Source organism: Thermobia domestica, chromosome 1, assembly GCF_964235325.1.
Source record: "Thermobia domestica chromosome 1, izTheDome1.hap1.1, whole genome shotgun sequence".
Classification (NCBI taxonomy): Eukaryota; Metazoa; Arthropoda; class Insecta; order Zygentoma; family Lepismatidae; genus Thermobia; species Thermobia domestica.
Genome location: NC_137454.1, coordinates 291336013 through 291361730, shown reverse-complemented (window position 1 = coordinate 291361730; position 25718 = coordinate 291336013). Strand labels below are relative to the sequence as shown.

The 25718-nt window shown below is 35.1% G+C and overlaps 1 protein-coding gene across 2 annotated transcripts in view; it reads right to left on the bottom strand.

Annotated features, from left to right (window-relative positions):
• The window catches only part of LOC145661383 (protein spitz-like), a 598112-nt gene that overhangs the window by 473792 nt on the left and 98602 nt on the right, over nucleotides 1–25718 (bottom strand). For both annotated transcript variants that reach the window (XM_081726707.1, XM_081726705.1), the window contains one exon: nucleotides 21939–22046. The gene's annotated coding sequence lies outside the window, so the exon portion shown is untranslated. The remainder of the gene's footprint in view (nucleotides 1–21938; nucleotides 22047–25718) is intronic.

The following is a 25718-nucleotide window of genomic DNA, read 5'->3' as shown; positions in this document are numbered from 1 at the left end:
AAGGCAAATGGCACTCATTCAGTGTGTGTGTGTGTGTGTGTGTGTCAATATCATCAAAACATGAAACTGATGGTCGATGCCCTTCCTGGATCAGGACACAGCTACAAAACACTGCTGAGCATTGCAGTGTGTGGTGCAACGAGCAGACAGTGTAGGTTACATTACTGTGGCAACAGTGGAAGGAAGAAGGCTGTTCAAGATTATTTAGTAAAACGTTTTGATGATCACTTACTTGAAGGTGATGACTGTGTTAAATTTAAAAACTAGGTTCACACAGACCGGTTGACATTACAAATCCTACAGCTCTCTGTGAATGAGTTTTGTGACACATTGACTCAGAGAATTGATAGTCTTAGACAATACCATTACATAGTCAAGGCTCAAGCTGCATACCTGAGTAATATAAAAACTTCACTCCAGAAAGCAGAGCTAATTGTTTTACTGGAATTTGACCAAAATTGCACCTTCGTTATACAGGACGAGGTTCACGGGCACCATTGGGAGAAATCCCATGCAACTGTGCATCCTTTCGTGGTGTACTATAATGATAATGGAATCCTGCATTGCAGTAGCCTATCCAAGGGAAGGCTATAGGGGCTATCATATTCCACAGGTTTATTATGTTCCTTTTCACTTTGTGTGCATGTTTCTTTATTTATTTGAACGCTCAATTTCTTATTACTAATACTGAACTGTAATTTTGAACCACAGAATTTTACTATTTTGTAACAATTAATTTGATTATGTGGCACATTGTTTCTTCTTATAGTCTTACAATATATGTTTTCAAGTGCTCAATCAGTCTAAATGATTTTACCTGGCGAATACGTATTCTTTACTTTCATTCTCCATATCCGTTCTAAACCTACAAGACTACCGACACCTGTTAACAAAGGCGATGATTTAAAATGGAAGAAAATACATCAGGGTTTTGAAATTCACACAAGTTATTTGTTACATAAGTACCAATATTCATCCAAAATATCATACTCATATTTAACTGTCAACATAGTTAAACAGGGCTCTGAAAATAAGCAAAAAGTTGGTGTTTTTACAATGATACCAATTTTAACCTCCCATAAAACCTATAAATAAAGTGTAAACAGCTCTGCATTACTGGTGCATATAGTTCACTACCCTGTAAGGTACTGCACACAAACACAGGCATTTGTTGTGTTACCTAGGAAATCTGTGACATGTTAAAAAATGAGCTTTATAAACGGTAATGTAAAAAAGTGCTGACTTTGACAGTTTATATATCAGAATATAAAATGGTCATACCGCTTTCAACATATTACTGCATTACAACGATGCGTATATTTATAGCAGAAAAAGTTTGACCCATGTAACGTAATTAGTAACTGAGTTCTTGCTCTTTACAAAGTTACAAAAACCAGAGTGCTCAGAAAGGCACTATGCGGACTGCCAAACTTCTAGATCAATTTCTCAGGAACAGGTAGCGGCAGGAAAATAAAACATTACAGACTTTCTTACAAAGGATGTAGGTACTTGTGTGCCAAATTTCATCAAAATCCCAGATGGTCACCTGGGGACTGTTTGACGATTTATAATGGAATAACCCGACAATGGAAATTCAAATCTTGTATCGGTCACCATCACCATCAATGTCTATAGAAATCTCTCAATCTCCACGTCTAGCAAGTGGTTCAGATTTCCCCACCCTTCGAACCTCTCAAAGCCCAATTAGACTTTAGTGTTACCTACAAATTTTCCACAACAGTCTCTGAAAGGTCGAACATTGAAATTTGTGCCAACTTGGTTCCTTCCGTGGCTGTACGTCGATCTAAAGAAAATTAACGCCATTTTATGTTTTTACTGTATGAACATCTTGAAAAACATTAAAAAACGAAATCTCGAAACCATGGGCCAAGAAATTGCTTTTCATATATGTAACAAAATCAAATCTCAAAACCCTCCTCTGTTCTCTATCGTGTTTGATGGTTCTCGCGATGTGAATGGCGAAGAACAATTAAGTATTTGTGCCAGGTGAGTTGATGAAGATCTCTGTTCTCATGAAACTTTTCTTGTGTTCTACAGTGCATCAAAAAACTACTGGTGAGTTTATAGCTTCAGTTATTCTGGATGAGATGGTGAGACTCCAGCTTTCCATTGCTCAAGTCAGTGGACAAGTTTATGATGGCTCTGGAAATACGAGTGATGGCTCTGGAATTAGTGCTCCATCTATTATATGTAAACAGCAACTTTTTGCCTTGTACGTATATTGTGGAGCTCACAGTACTAATCTTGTGATTAAGAATGCCTGTAGTGCGTCAGAAGTTGTGAGAAACTCTTTGCAATGGGTGCACGAACTATGAGTACTCTTTCGCAGTCACTTTCAGTGAGGTCAAGATTTTCTGCTCTAATCGAGGCTAATGCTTGTAGTTTCGTCTTATACATTGTAAACATTAAATCCTTGTGTCCCACTGGTGAATTTGTAGACTTAGTCTAATAACGGGAGATGTTTAACATTATTAAGAAATTCTCTGTACGTTGGAAAAGATGAAGACTGACGGAATTGTCAACACGAAGGATCTACGATTAGAGATATCATCAGAGGTTGAAGCTTTTTAACAGGACACTTAAAGACCCAATTTCAGTGTCAAAATGGGAAACTACAAATCATAAATAAAAGCATGAACTTGAATAATATGCTTAGTCACTGATCATAAGTTCATTGTACTGTCATGAAACCTACAAATTATCATCGTCCTGAAAATCCTATTAATTATAATAAATATTGTCAACAGTGCCATAAATAGGATTTTTTGTGTCGCTGGAATAGAACCTGTTATCACCATTGATAGAATTTATCTATCCTAAATTGCGGCACTTTAATTCATGTTATGTAACATTTTGAAAATTAAGGGGGGAAGGCAATGACATCAGCCTTTCTTTAAATTTGGCCCACAATGTTGAGTGAAGGGCTGTCCCCCCCAGAAAATTTCTGGTGGGCACGCCTATGTATGACGGCATTCTCAGAGGATTACTCCAAGCTCGAGTAGCAAAATGTTAATTTCTGAGTGAAGGAGTAATACCGATACAAATTCATCGCAACATGAGTTCAATACTGATAAATTCTAACAAAGCACACTGATTCTCCATGTGGAAGTAAAAAACTGGAAAAGTCATGTTAGCTTTGTTTCGGGTCATAAGTGGCCAATTCTTGAACACTACATAGTCAGAGGTTACAACGTAAACAGTACGACGTAATGCAATCTTCTGCGGAAAAAAAAAAAACTGAAACTAGCAATTCTGTAGAAGACGTGGTTTAGTTTTTAATGGTGTGCTTTTGTCCCACGATAACTCGAAAACACGCTGCCAATGCCAAAATATATACCGTCAAGGACCATGGTTTGAATGCTTACTATTCACCCTCCACATTCGCCGGATTCGGACTTTCAGGTTTCTACACCTTCAGTCCACTTGAAGAAGTTCTATATGAATTGAAATTTCAAAATAACGAGAAAATCTGGTGGTATAGTGGTTATGCAGGCGTCCAAAAGAATTTCTATCTTGTGGAATCAGTACTATTGACAGGCGCTCGGGTAGATGCATTTTACTAGGAAATATTTTTAAAAATAATCATGTAGTATTTTTTCTGCTTGTAAGAAATACTGTGCAAAAAATAAACATTTCCGGTTTGAATGAACATTATACAAACAGTAATACGTAGTAACAAATCTCCTGTATGTTTGAATAAGTCAGTGAAATCCCCCCCCTCTTTCTTTAATGGGTGGATTGACCTGTAACATAAGTAATGTATGTGCTACGGAAATATGGTCTATATATAAAAAGGACGGTCAAAATTAAGAAGTGTTACTGTATCTTGTAATGCGATTCCAGAGGCGGACTGGAAGTACAAGGGCCCACCTGGAGAATGATGCTTAAGAGTCTTGATGAGTTGGTCTGGAGTTTGGACTGCACTTTTAGGAATAAACCTTTAGCTTGATACTTGGATGGCTAAACCCCCAGCCCCATGAAATGTAAAGTTCTGTATACGTATCTATAGCTAAGTATTGTTTCGCTTTATCTTCCACAGTCTAAAAATCTTCGCAATGAATCGTACATGTGAACTGAAAGCAGCGATTGTTTATATTAAAATAGATCTGAATATGATACAATTCCAGTTATGAGGAATTTAATTTTCGTGAATGGTACATGCAAATGAGTGAATAAATTATAAAACTTTATTTTATTGCGTAAAATAATAACAATAGTCATGTAGATTTGATTACATGAGATACAATGAACAACATTGAGTAACCATCCAATTATGGAGGTGAGGAAAAAAGAAAGTAACATTTTGAAAACATAAAGTTTAGAGAAACGGTTTTAAAACATTTCTGATAAAGCACACGAGATTACATTTTCGAGTTAATAACATGTATTTTTGAGCCTTTCTTTATTGTCTTATTGATTTTTCAACAAACAAGGCTACGGGTTGGGCAGGGGACCCCCTTCGCTAGCATTGCGGGCCCGTTAGTTAGGCCACTGGTCACTATGAACAAGAATAGAGTTTTGAAATAGTTATAACTAAACGAGCAATGTCATTTTGCAGAGTGCAGGGCCTACCCGCAAATTTCCGGGTATCCGGACGGCCCAGTCCGCCTCTGTGTGATTCGTATATTGACACAGAGTCCTTCTCACAAAGTTCTAATGAAAGAAATTTCCACATGTGTAACACTTTAAGAACAACATTTTACAAGTTTAAATATAATATATCCTGAGAATCTTCATTTAAATTATTATTATTATTTCAATCTGAACCTTTGGCTTAAATGCCAATGAATTCATAAATTTTAACATCAAAATCACTTGACTTCATGTACACATTTAGCTTGATTCAATATATTTGACACACACAATTGTGTGTAACCGAACTTTTTTTTTATCTGGTTAATGGTATTTGTCTGGATTAATTATAAGTATGTCCTTACGAAAAAAAAATTGAAGTCGAGACCATGTTTACCAAAGAAGTGTGTGATAAGTACGTTTTGGCAACTTGGGAACTAAAGATACGAGCTGAGGTACAGAATCTTATTTTAATTTATACAAAATGTAAATTATACTTTTATTGCTATAATTCTAAGAATTGGATAGAAGTTCTTAGTGCAGTTTTTCCGAAATTATTATATTGCATACATATGCAAAATCACGCGTAATATACTGCTCTTTGAAGCGAAAAGTACAGAATGAAAGTGAACGTCTACCGATGTCGTGCATAATTTATAAAGCAAGTAGTAGCATAAGGGATACATGAAATCCACTGTCAATAGAACATAAAATAAAAGACTTTTTTCCAGAGCACCTTAGGTTGATGAATTCATGAATTCTAAAGCTAGTATGAAATTAAACTGCTGATTTTTTTTTTAAAAAAAAAAGAGAGAAAGAGAGAGAGAGAAATAATGACATGCAGAGTACCGTAGAACACAAATAAAGATCTATCAATATTTTAAAGTACAGTTACTCCTTACGGGATAATGTTACTGTAATTACAAGACACCTGGCTTCGACTTTGAAGGAAAAAAAAAAAATCTTCTGGCAATTTTATGTATTTCTTGGTTTTGCATTCTCCTGATCCCGTGTTCGGACAAGTATATTTTACAAAGCCTAAGGTTTGTATATTTATTCTTGAGGACAGATTTACTGGCGTGTTATCCTAAAGGCAAAATGGCATACATATGTAGAAAAATACTGTTATTATACGGCATCTGGCACTAGGTCACCTCTAACTAATTGTCCTTGAAAATATCATTTTGAAGTTCGAAGACTATCCGAAATATATTCTTTTCGTAAATTCGGTTCTTACGCCTAATCTTTTGTTAATTTTCAAATACTGAATGCACGATACGAATATTTTACTGCCCTAAAACGTATTAGGTGAACACCAAATCACATTGATGCTGAATAACATTCCTGATTACAATCAAACACTGGCCTTGACGTCATCTCTCTTGTTTTATATTTTTCTCTTTCGCCAATTGAATGATGGTACAGTACTTCACACCTGACTTTAAATAATGAAGCAACTATAAATTTTATTCATGAAAGATTTACAAGATCATCGTTTTAATGAATCTATAAGTGAAGTTTTAGCCCTTTACCAGACATTTCTAACGATAGAGTTAGATGCAGTCGTGAAAAATGCTTTACAACATTGAACCATTTAGTCAGAAAATCACGTTGAATTTAGTCCCATTTGATTATCTCGCCCTGGCGTCCTTTGAAACTAAATGCAATTTCGTACTGTTAGAGAAGAGTGCAGTAATGACATTCGGAGGGTAATAGTGCTTTATTATGTTTACATCGTAAATCTATCTAATACCAACACTAACAATTAAGATCAATAGTATACGGCAGCGTGTTGAAAGTGTCATAGGTAGAGCTAACGCTGCAACAGCAGGACACAAAAAAGATTTTGTAATTATTTTGTAACACTGTGACAAAAGAAAGTGACAAGAAGGAGGAATTTATTATTTACCTGTTTTCTTTAATATTTTATATAAATCATATCCATGCCTACTCTCATTCTGAAGTTAATATCAGGGAACTTCGGATAAAACGAAAAACCTCAAGCAAAACCACGGATGCACTTTTGTTCATCACAAATTCGCAAGGCTTTGGATCAAACCAGGAATCCCCGCACCAGAGAGGAGCTCTACCACTTAGCCACTGAGGCTCAACAATTGGCACTGTTCGTGAGATGAAAGCAAATGAACTTACATGAGCATACAAATGCTCAATCTGAGGCCCAAAACCGTTGCACCGTCAAAGTTCAATGATAAAAATTACCCCAAGCCCGAACGTCACCTATGTTGAAAATTTGATCGAGATCGGTTGGATGGTTCAAGAGATATTGTTTTATTTATTTTTATATATCTGTCCCCTCTCCTCCTCCTCCCCTAAGTTCTACAGTTAAAATGTTATGATAAAAGCCACCTCATATCTAAACCTCATTTATGTTGAAAATTTGGTTAAGATCGGTCGGGTGGTTTAAGTGTGATGAAGCCACAAAGACAGTCACTTTTATTTTTATTCTTTCTACATATATATCTTCCCCTCCCCCTCCTCTAGGTTCCACTATAAAAGTGAAGTAATGAAAATCGAACCTTATCTATGTAGAAAGTTTGATCAAGATAGGTCTGGTAGCTCAAGAGTTATTAAGTTTCATTTATTTTTATAGATTTGTCCCCTCCCCCTCCTCCTCCCCTAGGTTCTACAGTTAATGTGATATAAAAACACCTCATATCTGAACCTCATCTATGTTGAAAATTTGATTAAGATCGGTAGAGTGGTTTAAACGTGATGAAGTCACAAAGACAGTCACTTTTATTGTTACCTTTTTTTTTTTTTTTTTACATATACCTACCCCCTCCTCCTCCCTTTCCTTGCACTGCAAAAATGAAATGAAGAAAATATTCCAGGCGTGAACCTTATCTATGTTGAAAGTTTGATCGAGATCGGTGGGGTGGTTCAAGTGTTATTAAGTTTTATTCATTTTCATATATTTCCCTTCCTCCCCTCCCCTAAGATCTACTGTCAAAACGAAATTATTTAAAAAAAAAAAAAAAACTTTCCAGGTTTGAAGTTCATATATGTTGAAAATTTGATTGAGATCGATTGGGTGGTTCAAAAGTATTTAATTCACGAACATAGTCACTTTTATTTTTATATTTATTGATTTTTGTATATCTCCCCCTCCACCCACTCACCTACGTTGCTCCATCAAAGTGAAATGATAGAAATCATCCCCGTCCCGAACCTCATCTACATGGAAAATTTTATCAAGATCGTTCGGATGGTTTAAGAATTATTAAGTTTTATTTAATTTCTTCTATGTCCCCCTCCCCTAAGTTGTACCGTCAAAGTAAATAGCTCAAAACACTCCCAGGCCAGAACCGCATCTACGTTGAAAATTTGACAGAGATCGGTCGGGCGGTTTAAGAGACTACGAGTCACAAACATAGTCACTTTCAATTTTATAATATAGATAAATTTTTGTACATCAGTACATTTTATTATGCATGTATTATATTGGGAACGAACGAGACGTAATATATATATATATATATATATATATATATATATATATATATATTACATTTTGATTATACAGCTGTTCCCTGTCATGTGTGTTTATATATATATATATATATATATATATATATATATATGGGGGGAGGTATGTACACAAACTTTCACCTCGGATATTACGTTCAGAATAGACATAAATAAAAATAAAACTTGAAGCAGACGGTCTCTAACTTCAAACAAAGAAAGTAGAAATATAGCGTGTAGCCCAACCAGTCTAATAAGCAGCTGTCTGATTACTGCCTAAACCCGTCATTCGCAGAGACTCATTCTATGAATTCCTTCGAGTGATTTGCCGTGAGCATGATTCTCTTGTTTTCTGCCTATTCGCAAACTTACAATTCAAGGTGAAATGAATTTCATATTTTACACTGTAAATAGGAATATTTTAATATCATTTTTCATTTAATGGTAAAATAAAAATTACAGCTATTTTTAGTAATGCCATGCACCTTGAGCTTTTCCTAAATCCTACTAATTGTAAATATGTTTCACGAATGTATCAGGTTGAATTTAGTACCATTGTTTTACATGAAGGTGTTCACATAATGACTGTATATATTTTCACATGACTTTGTACCCTAGCTTAAATCGAATTCATTGAGCTTCCTGAGTTATCTAGCATATACAGTTTTACACTTTACATTTATACTATCTGTCCTTATCTAATTCATGTACCAAAAGACACACGAAAACTTCCCTCGAGATGGTTTTGACTTGTAAAGGTGAATGCTGCACAATGATCCGGACAGCAAAGGAAGCAAACGAACGTGATTTTCTTCAATGAGGTACAAAATTTTCATGCAAGGCTCAAAAAGCTTCAACTGAATTGCAGCTTTTAAAACTATTTCGTGTGCTTGGTGCATGTTGTTTCGAGTAGGGGTGTTCGATATGGCTGAGGACCTATCGAACTTCGAGAGTGAAAATTTATCGAATTGTCATCGGTTATTCGAAAGTATTCGAGTATTTGAAATTACCGGTTTCGGGTATTATCGAAATTTCGAGTATTATCGAAGTTTCGGGTATTATCGAAATTTCGAGTATCGGGTCTGTGGAAGAAACTTTTCTTTCACTTCAAGAGAGACAACTTAAAATGAACATCCTGCATATATGTAGTACATGTACACCTATGATAACCTCGATTATATACATTGTTTCTTCTAAACACTCCGATAATACTGAACTTTTTAAAATATTCAAACGACCCGATGTATTGCGATCATAGAGACATCTTTCATTATTTGCTGCTTTCAAACAATTCGAGACTCACGAACAGTTATAGTGTCTCAAACTCGTCGAATGTTTGTAACATTTCGAGTCTCGAAAGTTCGTTAATTCGATAAAATTAAAATTCTTTATTGACGAAACGGTTTGGAAATTTTATCGAATTGTTATCGATTACTCGATTATCTGAACAGCTGTTGTTGTATACTGTTTTGTTGCGTTGCCATGCTGTCATCACCCATCTCCACCTCTTTCTCTGATATCATTATTTAATGAAAAGTTACTTTATCATTATTCAATGAAAAGTTACTTTATCAATAAAAAATGAAATGAAATCTTTAAGTTTTACGTCCCACGGTTATTCCAGTTAGGCTAAAGACAAGTAATTACCCAAACTACATTTCTTACTTTCACGAGCTGAAGTATTTTGTGGTTCTTCTGCCGACATCACAAGGGTTCGTCGGTATAGGTAACAATGGGAGTATTCATCAGAATGTCTTACACTACTACAAAAGTGGCGTATCTAGGGGGATCTTCTGGGTTTAAGCCCCACGGGAATTTTATTTACCATATTAAAGTAAATGAAATATCTTACAGAATTTTCACATTTCTAGGACTAAAATTAGCAAAGCCCCCTTCTGAAACAAAATCGTAAATACGCCACTGTACTACAATATTCCCCTCGAAATTCGAGCGCCAGAGAACTTGAACAGCTTGGGATGCGAACGAAAATCAGATGACATCTTGCCCCGAAATCCGAACGTCAAGTATTTGATTTGATTTTTGAGTTTAACGTTCTTTCAGCAGCAAGGCTATATGAGACGGGACCTACTGATTAACGTGAAATTCTAACATGAGCTCCCGCTGGGAATCAAACCCGGGTCTCCCATGCCAAAGGCGCGTACGCTAACCGCTTAGCCACGAAGGAGCTCCCGAACGTCAACTATTGTTCGTGCGTATTTTTGTGTCCATTTCCCCAGTGTTCAGGTGACACATACTTCAGTTCGTTGTCGGAAGCTGCAATAAAAGCATCTCGTGTAATTTTCGCTGCAAATTTTATGTTTCTGTGTCTGTTTTGTGTTATTTTTTTCAATATTCAGATTTATTATATATTTAATTCTATTAATTTACACTTTTCTTCAAATACAATAGGACTAAATATATTATTCGTCAATACTTTACCTTAAAACCCAATGTGTTAAGACTTCCAACTATGCTATGCGAAAGTGTCGGAAGTCTTAAAGAACGGCTTCGTCTGTCCATCTGTCGACAAGTAACAGAGCAAAAACGGTAAGAGATATCGAGATGCAGTTCTTCGCAATCGATTCGGCGTCGCAAGGTTGCATTTCATCTCCGTTAACTCTCTATCACACCGGAATTGGTTCATATTAGCACTTCCAGTTTCAACGTTTATCGCCACAGAACAAAAACAGTAACGGAGAGCAAGAAGTTGTTTTTTACAAATGATTGAACGTCTCAAGACAACATATCATGCCTATCTACACCACTCTATCAAAACCGGAAGTGGTTCGAATTCTCTATAACTTCCCCTTACACCGGTTTCAATGTTTATCGCCATAGAACGAAAATGAACAGATACCGAGAAGCGGTTTTTCGCAAACAATCCAGTGTCTTAAGGCAACACACCATGACTAACTACAACACTTTACAGAAACCAGAAGTGGTTCAAATTTACTATTATTTCCGGTTTCAATACTGATTTCCGTGTAGCAAAAATGGTAAATGATATCAAGATGCTGTTTCCTGCAATCGATTCAGCGTCCATACATGTTCCATCTTCTTTTTAACCATCTATTTAAACCGGAAGTGGTTCAAATTAGTCATTTCTGATTTCAATGTTTATCGCCACAGAACGAAAATGGTTACAGATCGCAATAAGCCTTTTTTTTTTTGGAAAACCATTCAGCGTCTCAAGGCAACATATCATGGCTATCCGTGACACACTACTGAAACCGGAAGCGGTTCAAATTTACTATTACTTACGGTTTCAATACTGATTTCCGTAGAACAAAACCAGTAAAAGATGTCAAGAAGCGACATTTTGTAATCGATTCCGTGTCTCAACAATATGTTATATCTCTTCTCTCAGCCTTTTATTTAAACTCTTATGTGGTTGAAATAACGATATTTGTTTCAAACTTTACTGGCATAGAACAAAAACGGTAAGAGATAGCTAGTAATTGCTTTTTGATTCAGCGTCCGAGGAAGAGATTGTATCTTTCATCTTATTACTCTATTGCAACCAGTACTTACACAAGTACTACTTCAAGTTTGAGTACTGAATTCGCATAGTTTAGAAATCTTAGTGTCACACTGTGAAACGATGCTCACTTTGTTTACCGTTAAAAATCATTTTGGAATTCGAGTTCATGGGGAAAGGGAATGAATTAATCCAGTTTTTATTATTTCAAGTGGAAAAATTGTTTTGAAATTCGAAGCAAAAGGAAAGAAAAACAATGATCATGCGACGAACAATGTTAGGTGAACCAATGCGAGTTTATTCTCTGCCGTTAGTAAGAGTGCATTCCTACTGCACTTACACGGTTTATTTTTTGCACAATTGTTCACAATAACGGGGGTAAATGTGAGAATTATTTTTCTTGCATACGACAAACAACAGTGTTGCCATAGTCCGACAAATTTCGAAAAACTTGATTTTCCACCCAAAATTTTCATTTTTGTCTCCTTTTTCTTTTACTAGTTTGGCCCGACAGACACAAAAGTTATCTTGTTGGATTGTTTGTTCCATAAGCTTTCCAACGAGGTACAGCTGATATGTTTGTGACAATTAGGAGTGTGGCCAAGCCTGCCGATATTAGCGTATACCACAATCTATCGAAAAAAATACAGGATGATCCACGCAAATTCGGTGCTCCGAATTTTTTCCTCCATTTCTATTGCACCTACACCATTCATTTTTTTATATCATTGTCCCCAATGTCTGGCGTAAATGTGAGATTTTTTTTCTTGCGTACGAGAAATAACAGCGTTACCATAGTACGACAATTTAAAAAAAAATGGATTTTCCAACCAAAATTTTGATTTTCGTCTTCTTCTTCTTTTACTAATTTAGCCCAAGAGACATGAAACTTGCCTTGTTGGAATGTGTGTGTTATACGATTCCAACGAGGTATAGCTGATATGTTTGTGACAATTAGGAGTGTGGCCAAGCCTGCCAATGTTAGCGTATACCACAATCTCTCGAACAAAATACAGGATGATTCACGTAGGTTCGGGGTTCCGAATTTTTCCTCCATTCCTATTGTATCTAAACCCTTCATTTTTTAATATCATTGTTCCCAATGTCTGGCGTAAATGTGAGAATTTTTATCCTTGCGTACGACAAATACCAGTGTTGCCACAGTCTGACAAAATCTGAAGAATTGTATTTTTGAAAAAAAAAATGATTTTCGTCTTCTTCTTCTTTTACGAATTTGGTCCGAGAGACACGAAAGTTACTTTGCTGAAATGTCTGTTCTATAAGGTTTCCAACGAGGTATGGTTTGTTTATGTGTGACATTTAGGGGCGTCGCCAAGCCTGCCAACGTAAGGGTAGACGGAAATTTCTCTGGAAAATAGGAACAGGATGATTCACCTAGATTCTATCTTCCGATTTTTTTTTTTTACCTAGCTATTGTACCTTTGCCCTTCATTTTATGGTATAATTATTATCAATGTCTGGCCTACAGGTCAGAATATTTTTTCTAGCGTACGACTAGAAACAGTGTTGCCAGACTCTCACAAATTTGGAAAAAATATTTTTTTCACTTTTCTCTTTCTTTCTTCTTCTACGGGTTGGGTACGGTAGCCTCAAAGGTTATCTTACTAGAATCTTTGTTTCATAAGCTTTCCAACAAGGTATAATTCATACCCATGGAAGAATTAGGAGTGGTGCTAGAGCCGCCAAAGTAAGGGTCTACGATTTTCTTGAAATTCCTGCCCGTCCTGAAAAGGTTAAAAAAAAAAAATACATATTACTATATTAAGTGCGATTATCTGTTTGCACATCTAATAAGAATACGTGCCGTACGCAATAACTTCGAGTTGTTTGATAACTTCACATACCAGCAGCGTTGTTTGGAAGTGTATTCGTTGTGGAATAGCAGAACAACAAAGTATTTTCAAAGGAACATAATGTAACCGCACAACAATAAAATTATTGCTTTGAAATTATTTATACTCGTATTATAGCATGGACGAACAAACCATAAAACCTTCCTGGGGAATTTCTTGGTACTGGGAATCTGTCATAATCTAACGAATGAAAAAATCAACTAAAATAATTTGTATCACTTGTTTTCTATAGAAAAATAAAACAGAACATTGACACAAAGTCATACTCATACTTCGATGAAAATCAATTATTATGAAAATTGTGAAGACTATAAAATACATATTTCCTCTGCTGCTATTTGATGGATCGAGACGAAAGTTTCAGTTTAAGCTGAACATAGAAAGGACACAAATACATTTCATTATTCACCTAGTTTGCCACGTAATACCTGTACATTGACACAAAGTCATACTCGCTTCCATGAAAATCTATTATTACGAGCCCTGTGAAGACTATAAAATACATATGTTCTCTGCTGCTATTTAATGGATCAAGACGAAATTTTCAGTTTAGGTTGAACATAAAACAGAACACCTAAATACATTTTATTATTCACCTAGTTAGGAGTGTTGCCACGAAATAACTAAAAGAATCGCGAGAAGGGACTTTTTTAGGGAAATTTTCTTAAATATCCCTAAATTATTTTCTTTTGTACGCAGAAATGTCTCGTTCGTTACGTAAACTGAAAGCCTGCACTCTTCCAAATCGATCGAGGTATAACTTGTTCCAGTGTTGCACTAACGGTCGGAACATTGACATAAAGTCATACTCGTACTTTCATGAAAATCTATTATTATGAACTCTGTGAAAACTATAAAAAACAAATTTCCTTTGCTATTTGATGGATCAAGATGAAATTTTCAGCGTAAGTTGAACATGAAATGGGACACATAAATACATTTTATTATTCGCGTAGTTTGCAGTGTTGCCACATAATAACTAAAAGAATCGAAGAATAGAGAGAAGGGACGTTTTTAGGTGAAATTTTCTTAAATATCCCTCAATTAGTCTTCATTTGTACACAGAAATGTCCCGTTCATAATGTAAGCTGAAAGCCTACAGCCTTACAAATCGATCGAGGTATAACTTGTTCCAGTGTTGCACTAACGGTTTGATCTACGGTCATTTAAAGAGATCCCATCGATGTCTGTAAATATACACGGGTGCTAAGGGGTTAAGGGCTCCAGGACCCAGGTGTTGCACTTATATGTTGACCAACAACAATTTTTTGATTCTAAGGACCCTAAGTAACATTTCTAATATAGTGGCAAAAGTTCCCTTGAGGGGGGGGGGGGAGAATAACCCCCTTGGTCTATATCCAATAATTGCGTATGACTAATTCGGACTTCTTAACTAGATATATGTTTTCTAAAAATGCATACTGCTTTAAGCATTCTATTTATAATCCTGACTTGTATTTGCACTTAAGATATTTGCATTGTGTTTAGCTTCTACAATGATCGCTGAAGTGACATCTACTGAATGTTTGCAGTCTTGCCAAAAAAAAGATACTATCACATCAGAATAACGTAGTGGTCCTATAAATAAAATTTCATAAAGAAATATTTTTTTTTCAAACCCAAGTGCTTTCCTTGTTAGTTTGAAAAGATAAAAGATCACCGATTCAACTATAATTTATTTATATACATTTCGGGACAAGACCAAGACTTTCATAGTCGCGCCTCGATTTACATCTGTCTGTTTCTGTCTTGTCTCCAGTAAGTCTCAGATGAAAGTTTCGGTTTCGTCTCAACTTGTTTGCCTCGAATTTCCGATACTATCACTAAATATAACAGCATGCTTTCCTGCTACTTTCCTTCGTTTTATATTTCTAATAACGCACACAATTTCTTCTCACACCACACCAGCTATCTGCTGCATCTTTACTCTTTTGTTTTCTTACTTCAGAATTATGTTCTCTTTATATCTGAGTCTACCGGCCAGGCTGTTTTCCCTCTAGTACTTTCTTTTTGTGAGGTCGTCACTGAATTTGCTTATTATACCTTCTGTCACGCATTAACATACTGTTTTAAATGCAAACAGGAAAGTGCCAAAGTTCCAAAGAATAACATTTTCGATGTATATATTCTCTTGTTTTGACATGAATTAGAGACAGTGGCACTAATGAAATCAGACATTCGCAGTATCCAGGCTATACAAGGAAGCATGGATAGATGCATGCTAGGAATTTCCCGCGAAGATAGGAAAACAGGATCACAAAAATAACAGGAATGATGAATATGATAATAAAGACATTGGAACGATAGATGGTCGGGCAGACTGCAATTGCAAAATGAAATGATTGGAATGAACGAAAACAATCCTTGATTGAATACCAAGAAAGCTAGGAAATGTGCTCATATATAGTGGTAAGACGAAATCCAGAAGCTCTGTAGAGTAACACCAGAACAGGAGTCCAATACACATGGTTACGTATAAGAATTGGAAGAGACCTTCATCGAATAGTATATATAAAGTTTAAAAATGCGTCGCTCGGGCAGTGACCGTTAATGACCACAAGCTCTTTAAAAAAATAGTCTTTAGAAAATGTGTTTTCTTTGATGATAAAAAGAATTTCTCTGATGATATTCATGCATAGGATTTTGTAATGAACTAAAGTTTGTATCGAAATTTTCTCTCTGAGCACGAATTCCGCAGATCTTTTGAAGAATGTCAGATCTCATCACAGCATACCATGCTCAGCAAACAAAGTAACTTTGTACAGAATAAGACATAATTAGCAACTTTCTTATGCTGTATCTCCTGCACTTCAAATTCTTCCATTGATAGCTATCGCGTGAATATTGGTTGTTCAGTAATGGCTGCCATATTATAGTTGATGGATGAGTTTGCATGTCATTGCGAAGTTGTTCAAGCAAATTCTTGACCTCTTCGTCTCCTAACGTGATAATCAGAAACTATAAGGACAACTCAACGTATATTTCTGTGTAATATATCGTGCTGTAAGGTTGCATGTTTTAGCTTCCAAAGTAGGGAAAGAGGCTGTCAAGAATAGACTTGAACTGAGCAAAATTTTCATATTGTTTCGGAATTTATTTACATTAATTGTCAGTTGAAATATATATAAAGACGCGTACGAAATAAAAACACAAAATACTAAACTGATCACTAATAAATAATGTTAATTTAATACAATTAAATCTTCCCTAATTCATATGCTACTTTTACGAGTAACTTGTTGCTTCTATCTAAAAGAAAAAATATAGTCATTCTTACTATCATAGTTAAAGAAGAAAATAGTTAATACAAGGGCTGCTGGAAATATTTCTACAAACTACTACTAACAGTGGTGCTAGTACTCAACTATTATAGAACTCGGAAGAACATACCTCTTTATGTTTAAATTATCTTTATTTATATCTATTTACTTATTTCTCATAACAGTTTGAAGAATCACCTCAAAAACTGTTCCTCGGAATGCATCAACAGCTGCTTCAGGAGACACAAAATACTCGCCACGCATCTAATTTTTCATGTATGGGAACTTAAAGAAGTCATTAGGTGATAAATCAGGTGAGTACGGACAATTGAGTCATTAATTCCACATTTTTACTGGACAACAAATCAATAGTTTGATATGCTGAGTGGAAACTGGCGTTGTGGTGTGGAGAATGATGTGAAGATTTAAGTTTGTTTTTACAATTCATTGCTGACCTCTGGCAAACTAATTGTTGTATACCACTCAACATTTACAGTCCGTCCAACTTTTAACTCTATTGTTAACACATATACGGTATAACCGAAGGAACACGCAATAATTTCCTTGGCAGCACTCCTCGATCGAACAACTTTTCAAGTTTCGTCCTCTATAACGATGTAGTACATCAAATTTGACTTATCTCGGTTGAATTTTTGGATCATTTCTTTACAACAATTGATACGATCCTGTTTTGAGCTTCGATCAATTTGTGTAGGATATAACAGCTTGAAAGTTTCCTTACGTTCAGGTGACCATGCTAACTCGATGTACTGCTTTCATATGGAGTTCAAGAATGTCTGAGTTTCACGGTATGACACATGCCGAACACCCTCAATCATTTCAGGTACAGCATCAACATTACTGGTAACAACAGATGTGAATGGATGACTTTCACGAAATTAACAACTACGAAATGTACTACCACGATAGAATTCGGAAAACTAATTGTACACAGTCCTATTGGATGATGCTTTATCCTCAAAAGCCAAATGAAATAGTCCGAAGCTTTGATTCGGTGTTAAACCATATTTGAAATCATAAAAATATCAGTACCAGATAGTGTTCAAGAGAAAGGGCATGTGTGGATAAGTATAGAGAAATGGCCTCAGAGGAATCTCGGGACGACAAGTGGGTGGTATGTAGGTACCCCAAGATACATTAATCCCTCACGTTTCAAACCTCAATTCTCATTGGTTCATGAGAAATGACGCAAAATCGGAAAAGTGGGATTAATTTATTTCTCAAGAATGGCTCGGTCGATTTTGTTCGAATTTGGATGTATGTATAGGTGTATACAAGTCTTTGTCTGAAAAAAAAAAATAAAAATAAATAACAGCTCCCCCCAACCATTTTCCCTCTTAAAAAATTCAATTCAATATTTTGAGCCCCTTTTGACATATGATGGTCTGAGAGTACAATTGTGAAAAAATAAATTTTAGATGTCGCTTTAACCCTAAAATCACATATATATTTTTTCAAGATTGTATCACGGGTACGCCATGGTCAAAATTAGCCAAAACCAACAATACCACATCTATAAGGGAGCAAATGCAAAAAGAACAGACATTGATGTAGCTTTCGCATATCTGCTAAGTAAATGAATGAGAAATCACATCTGAAGTTCCAAATTCACTGAGGCCCCATTTGATAGACTGTGACGCCCACATCCCTAATTTGAGATATAGTGAAACTCTTAATATTTAATAATTTATTTGGGAATCGGTCGATTTTGTTCGAATTTGGATGTATGTATAGGTGTATACAAGTCTTTGTCTGAAAAAAAAAAATAAAAATAAATAACAGCTCCCCCCAACCATTTTCCCTCTTAAAAAATTCAATTCAATATTTTGAGCCCCTTTTGACATATGATGGTCTGAGAGTACAATTGTGAAAAAATAAATTTTAGATGTCGCTTTAACCCTAAAATCACATATATATTTTTTCAAGATTGTATCACGGGTACGCCATGGTCAAAATTAGCCAAAACCAACAATACCACATCTATAAGGGAGCAAATGCAAAAAGAACAGACATTGATGTAGCTTTCGCATATCTGCTAAGTAAATGAATGAGAAATCACATCTGAAGTTCCAAATTCACTGAGGCCCCATTTGATAGACTGTGACGCCCACATCCCTAATTTGAGATATAGTGAAACTCTTAATATTTAATAATTTATTTGGGAATGAACACCCTTGTCACTTTAAAACAAACACGAAACAATGAATCTTTGTAATTGTGTGAATTTGTCGGGAAAAAGGAAATACTGACAGCCAGGAGCATCTTCTGCTATTTTCCTTGGGGCCAGGATCCCCATCTACATAAGAACTATACGTTTTATATTAATAAACTCCCCCGAGTCTGTTGGGCCTACGGCCTCGCATATCTTATCTATCGGCCTTTGCATCAACAGTGAATTTCGTGAATTTGCTCTTCATATTTCCTGAATCTGCCCACCCGGGGGCTTCGCCCCCACACACTATCTTTGTTCGGCCTACGGCCTCGCACCACTTGGACTCACAATTTTATCGTTTCTTTTCGTATTTCAACTATCTAAATAATAAGATTTTGTATTCCAAGAAAACGCCCATTTAAACAGCATGTGAATTTCTTCATCCCTCTTTAGACCCCTAAAAAATTAAAAATATTAACTTTTAGCAATTTTCCTGTCGGTTAGTCCTGGAAGGCTACAATCATGCCACATTTCATCATTCTAATCCTGCCAGAAGTGCCTAAACATTTTGGAATGTAGAAGACGTCCCATATTAATAACATGGAAAGGATTTTTCAGTTCCCCATAAAACCATTCTACGGTTGGAAACTTTTATTTCTGATGATTCACTTAGGTAACGCTAACAAAAACGTACAAGCATATCGAATTTCAATTTTATATTCCAATTCCAAATACCTAAAACATGAGATTATAGGTCAAAAAAAGACCAATTTAAATAACATGGGGAAATTCTTCTTCACCACCTCTTTAGACCACCTAAAAAATTAAAAATATTCATCTTTGGCAATTTTCCTGTCGGTTAGTTTCGGAAAGCTACAATCATGCCGAATTTAATCATTGTGGCTCTACAAGAAGTGCTCAATAATTTATGTCAGCTCATGTAGTTTTATATATAGTTAGGATTAGTAGTTAATGGATTAAAATATAGACCCTGTAAAACTTATATTGAAGACAAAGGCTATGAAGTTCCTATATCTGCATTTAAAGGTAAAAAATCACAATTCTCCACTACACAAGCAAACGATATCAGGTTTGTTACAAGAATTCGTTGGGCAGTTGAAGCTACACATGGAACGCTGAAAGAAAAGTATCGTCTGTTGGATGAAATATTTGACAATGAAATGATCAACTAGTATCGGCCCGTATTAAGAATTGCTATTTCTCTACACGATAAATTCTCCATACGTGTGACACCAGATGGAAAACACACGCAATCATGAATTCTGCGAGAACTTCAGGAAACGAAAACACCTTTGCAGCCTTTATTGAACAGAAGAAATTGCGAACAAGAGAACTTCCGTTTACATCTATTTCTTCACAGGATCTTCAGGATTTTCCTCGAATGACCGAAAAATATTTGAAAGGATTGTTTTGTTGATCCTTCCTAGTGTTGTGGAAAAAAAAAAACGAAAATCCTGTGAAATTAATATGGACGCATTTAAATCATCTTAAGTAATCTTATAAAGTTACCGTTTTATATCAGGGAAGTGTTAAAACAACAGGGCCAGAATCATTTTACTTAATACCAGTTTTTTACCATTTTTCCCCGAGCTTGGAAAAAACCGGAAAAATGGAAATTTTAGAATATTTTTTTACATTATGCTTTTAAAATGAAAACTATTTTATATTTACTAGTTTACAATTAAGATCATTGAATAGTTATGTTTCTTGTATTAGAATAGGGAAATTTTGTGTCAACAAATACATTTGCACCACCCCTTTAGAGTTAGCACAGTGACAGAATGAAGTTATGGGTACAAACGATACTAAACATACCATACCCAGAAGTAACAAACAATTTCAATATACCGACATTACAGCAACGTAGGTATGTTTATGATTAGGTTTTCTACATAAAATAATAAATAATAAAATTAATTGCATAGAACTAAGTTCTAATATATTTCTGCATGTTCCGACGTCTAGAACGAGGTTAAGCAATAGTAGTACCATGTACTGTAAGAAAGCACGCACTGACATCCTGTATAAATCCCCTTTATGGAGAATGAGCTCTCACTACAATAATATTGAAGAAAAGTGTGAAATGATAGACATATTCAATATGTCTGAAAAAATGTTTAGGAACACAATTTGTAGTATGATGAGCTGAGTTAATTAATGAAACAACAAAAATTTCTGTATGTTTTTCTTCTGTAAAAATAATAATATTTTACCATATATGTAAACAAACACTGTAAATGGGCAGGACGCCTGTTGTGTTGTTGTTACAATAAATAAATAAATAAATAAAATATAATCCTAGTTACATTAATTAATATGGACGCATTTAAATCATCTTAAGTAATCTTATTAAGTTACCGTTTTATATCAGGGAAGTGTTAAAACAACAGGGCCAGAATCATTTTACTTAATACCAGTATGATAAAATCAAATATATATTTTATGGAGACACGTAACTTCCTTGTGCTGTGTAAAATTTCCGGAAATTTTGAACCCATTAGAAAAAATATTTTGTTCGGAAATATTGGCAAAACTCGGAAAATATAATTTAAAAACTATTTCTTCTATTAAAAATTTAGGTCTCAATCCAAAATGATGATACTATACATGAGTGGCTCTAGCTACATTACTCCTATCTAAAATAAGATGTCACTCCTCCTAGCTATTCCTAACTTTCTTTTTGTACTTCGCCATATATTGTATACTGTCAATGAATTGAAAACTTCAGGTCGCTTCGGATCAACTGAGATAATTTTTCTCATGGATTACTCTGATCTGATATGGAACCACTTATGGGGGGACTAGACTGAAAAAATAACTCGAAAGTCGAAAAATATGGACCACTCTAATATTATATAAAGGCATGTTTCAACAAGCAGAATTACATAAACTTGATTTAAACTAGTCGCAGAGCAAAACAATACGTTTATTGTAATATATATATGTGGTGTAACAATGTCGCCAACTATCCATTTTAGCTTCATCAGACACTATCTACGTATACTAAAAGAAAAGCTTGAATTGCTGCAAAACAGTTACGTAATTATACATACCTTATCACCAGCTTCTTGACGTAGAAGGGGAATCCACGAAGATATTCATTTTGGACAAAATTCGGATACGATTTTCTAATTCGAGGCAACGTTTACCGATAAGGAAACCTGAAACAGAAATTACAATACAATGCATCGGATAACTAATTTAGAATGATGTACGTACAAGGACACATACTTTCACACTTTAAAAATATCAGCCATATTCTATGAATTCATCACACATTCAGTATATCTGCTTTCTATTGTAAATTATACGAAAAATTTCAATTCAAATATTTTATATCGTAGTTATCTCTTTCTTCCATAGAGGTTTACACACCTACTATCATATCAAATATGTAAAGTATAACGATAATGATTCACTCTATCGTTAAAACTACGTTTCATCTTAATAAGATTTATTAGTCACTGAAAACAATGGACTTGATTAAGAATACCATAAGTATTTGGTCAGGTTATAAGGTTAATTTATTTGTTTCGTTCAAACAAATATTTGGACATTTAAACCTAATATATAGCCATTAATACCAATATTATATGGTCAGAAAATATGGATTGTCAATTTTGTCATGTCAATAAGTCTTAACAGATTTGGGTTTCCTGACCAAAATATTTAGTGACAATGTTCACGTGTATCAAACTGACTTCTGAGTATTCAAAAGAGAAAGATGGTGATAACAGGTTGTTTCAGGATTGCAATTTCCTGCTAAGCAATCACCAACAGATTAAAAGCAGAACTAAAACAAACGTGCCCTTACGTACTAAACGGTAACCCCGAGTTTGAGTCGATGCAATGTCTGCGGTATGCACTTATGATCCAATTCGTCGCCCACGCAAAAATGTCCTGCACCAGTAAGGGGCTCTGTACACACACCGACAAAGCTGTTGGTCGTAAAATATCAAATTTCACTAGATTTCTATAAACCAGTGGCGGTTTAAGCGAGTAGGCCGGGTGGGCACGGACCTACCCAAAAATTTTGAAAAATATATAAACGCTAAAAGATACAATAAAGAGTAAATATATTTTCCACTATTTATATTATAGTAGATAATTATTTAACAATTACCATCAACCACTACTGTAAAGGTAATTTCCTACTGTCACTAATCAATCAAATATGTATATCTATCCATAAGCGAGGGAGCGGGCCTATCCAAAATTAAAATCCTAAAGCCGCCCCCTATAAACTAAAACGTGATTTTCATGGGTTGCATCAGGATTAATAAATATTTTCTTAAATTGTCATAGGTGCTTTCTCTCTTGCGCAAGTGAGCGAAGGTTGTATTAATCACTTGAACGACTTTTTAAAAGGTGGTTTCATTTGGGGAGGGCAGAGGGAGAAACTGCCCCCTGAGTTTGAGAAACGCATTTTAAAAAAATCTATATTGATATACTAATAGAAGTGTGAAGTTCTTTGTCGGTGGACAATTCCCCCCCCCCCCTTTACACACACTGGCAAAATCTGAAATGATGCTACTGATTTCAAGGCAGCATAATAACTGGGAATAAAAATTTACACTATAAACAAGGTGACAAGTTTGTACTGTAATATTAGGATACGGTCGAATCAGCAGCGTCATTTTTGTTTGATCGGGGGAAGCAAAATGCTCCACCGACGTAAGAGATTTTTTTTCACTATATTAGTATAGAATCGATTAAAAACTATGGACTTCTGAAACTGAGGGAGCAATTTCTGCTTGTACTCCCTAAATGATGCCCCTGGGTCATATCAATCCGTTAGACAAAAACAGATCTTTCAGATATTAAAATGTACACAGAAGCTAGTTGGTGGGCAGGAAATGCATTTAAAAATTGCAGTTTGAGTAGGAATTCTTAATCAGTACGGTCGGTCACGGGATTCAAGCCCAGTTGCAAGTCAGGGACGCTAACCAAGTCAGTCAGTCAGTCATACGATCGACTGAAAATATTACGAACAGAGGTGAAAATAAATTTGCTAAATGTACGGTAATTCAAAAACTGAAAAACTCCTTCTGTTTCTATTTTTTCTATAGGGATTCTCCCGTTTCCCCCCACTTTCTTCATTCCACTATTTCATTCATTCTCATCATCACCATTTCCATTAGCCTACACGGCATAACCGTGGGACGTAAAACCTCACTATTTCATGAATGCGAGCAAAAACTCTTGTAATCATGCAGAAAACACGTATTATAATACAAGATACTCTTCTAAAATCTGTATGTGCGTAGCTAGCTCTAAGATACAAGTAGAAAATTTATACATTTGCTAATTTCAAGTGAAAAAGAAAAACCTATAAAACAACTATCACTTTTTTTGAAAGGTTAACGAATCTTCCCCTTTCCTTCCTTTAGTGATGGGCATGCAGAGACGAATAACCAACATAAAATAAACTTTTTAAATATCAGAAGTGGTTGTTTGCTTATTTTATTATTACTTTTTAAATGTCAAAGAAGACTGAAAAAAGATCGTCAAAAGTGATGGTTAGAATGTTTTCGTGCACTTCCAAACGCATTTCAAGAGATATTATACATTAGAAGAATACAGTATATGTATATGTAATTATTATGAACAGTAGCTCTGTCGGGTATATTCTCAGAATGGTTTGCCTTCCCGTTCTTGGATAAATCACATTCCGTAGCATCAAAATCACCAAGAGTGTCCCATTGCAGTCTCCGCACACGTGTGCGGAAAAATATTTTGGAAGATAGCCTAATTTAGGCGGCAAAGTGTTAAAATTACTTATATGCTATAATATAATGTGCGAGTTTAAATATTAAACTGTCACTATTTGAAGACTATTTCATGAACATGGAAGCATTTTATTAGAAAATTAGGCCTTACTATTCACATAAAAATGCGCATTATACAGTGAAAACTTTCATCTCTTAAACTGCTCACAGAAGGGTTCTGGCACAAGTATAGATAATACATTTTCACAAACACAAGGTACTAATGTAACATTTTTACAAATTGGCACCTACCAGAAATAATCAGTGTTCGAGTTAAACTTTCGGACGAGGGGCGATGCTTGTGTATTGTCGATATATACATATAACAAAAACGGTATAATATATACAAATATACGGTATTATAATATTACACTGCAAACAATAATAGTTCTTAACATATACCAGTTAAGTAATAATAACATTACTAACTATTGTACTAATTAATGGAAAGAACTATTTCAACAGTGTGTATGCAGTAATTAAATTGCAATATTAGAAATTGTCTTCACATATTTATATAGGAGAAAAATATATCCCCGGCAAGGAAGACATTTACTTGTCAAGAACCGGGGATAAGTTGTGACGAGGGGAAATCCCCTATCCCTCCGTTAATTTGAACCCTGGAAATAATGTTGATAACTAGTTCTTATGCTGTCGGGTCGCGGCAACTCTCTGGACTTTGAACATAGGTATTACACAAACGATAATTCACTGCAATATACTGCAAAACGTTATCATTCTTCTACTGGCTGCGATTTTTTTATCAGCTACAATATTTTCTCGTTATTAATTCTCTCACTTCGAAACAACATGCTATATAGTCTTACTGAATATTTTAAAATTACTTATTACCCCTTCTTCAAGACTTCTGTAGCATCAAAAAATGTCTTAATCACTAAATCGAATAGTTACAATTTCAAAACTGTTTATATTTCGAAACAAAACAATGTTCGTACGTACAGAGAGAAATCTAATTTATTGTTGTTCGAAACAAAAAAAGAACAAGAAAAATACAAGGTACAAAATTAATGTCGATAGCGATCCAAGGTTACTTCGAAACCTCCT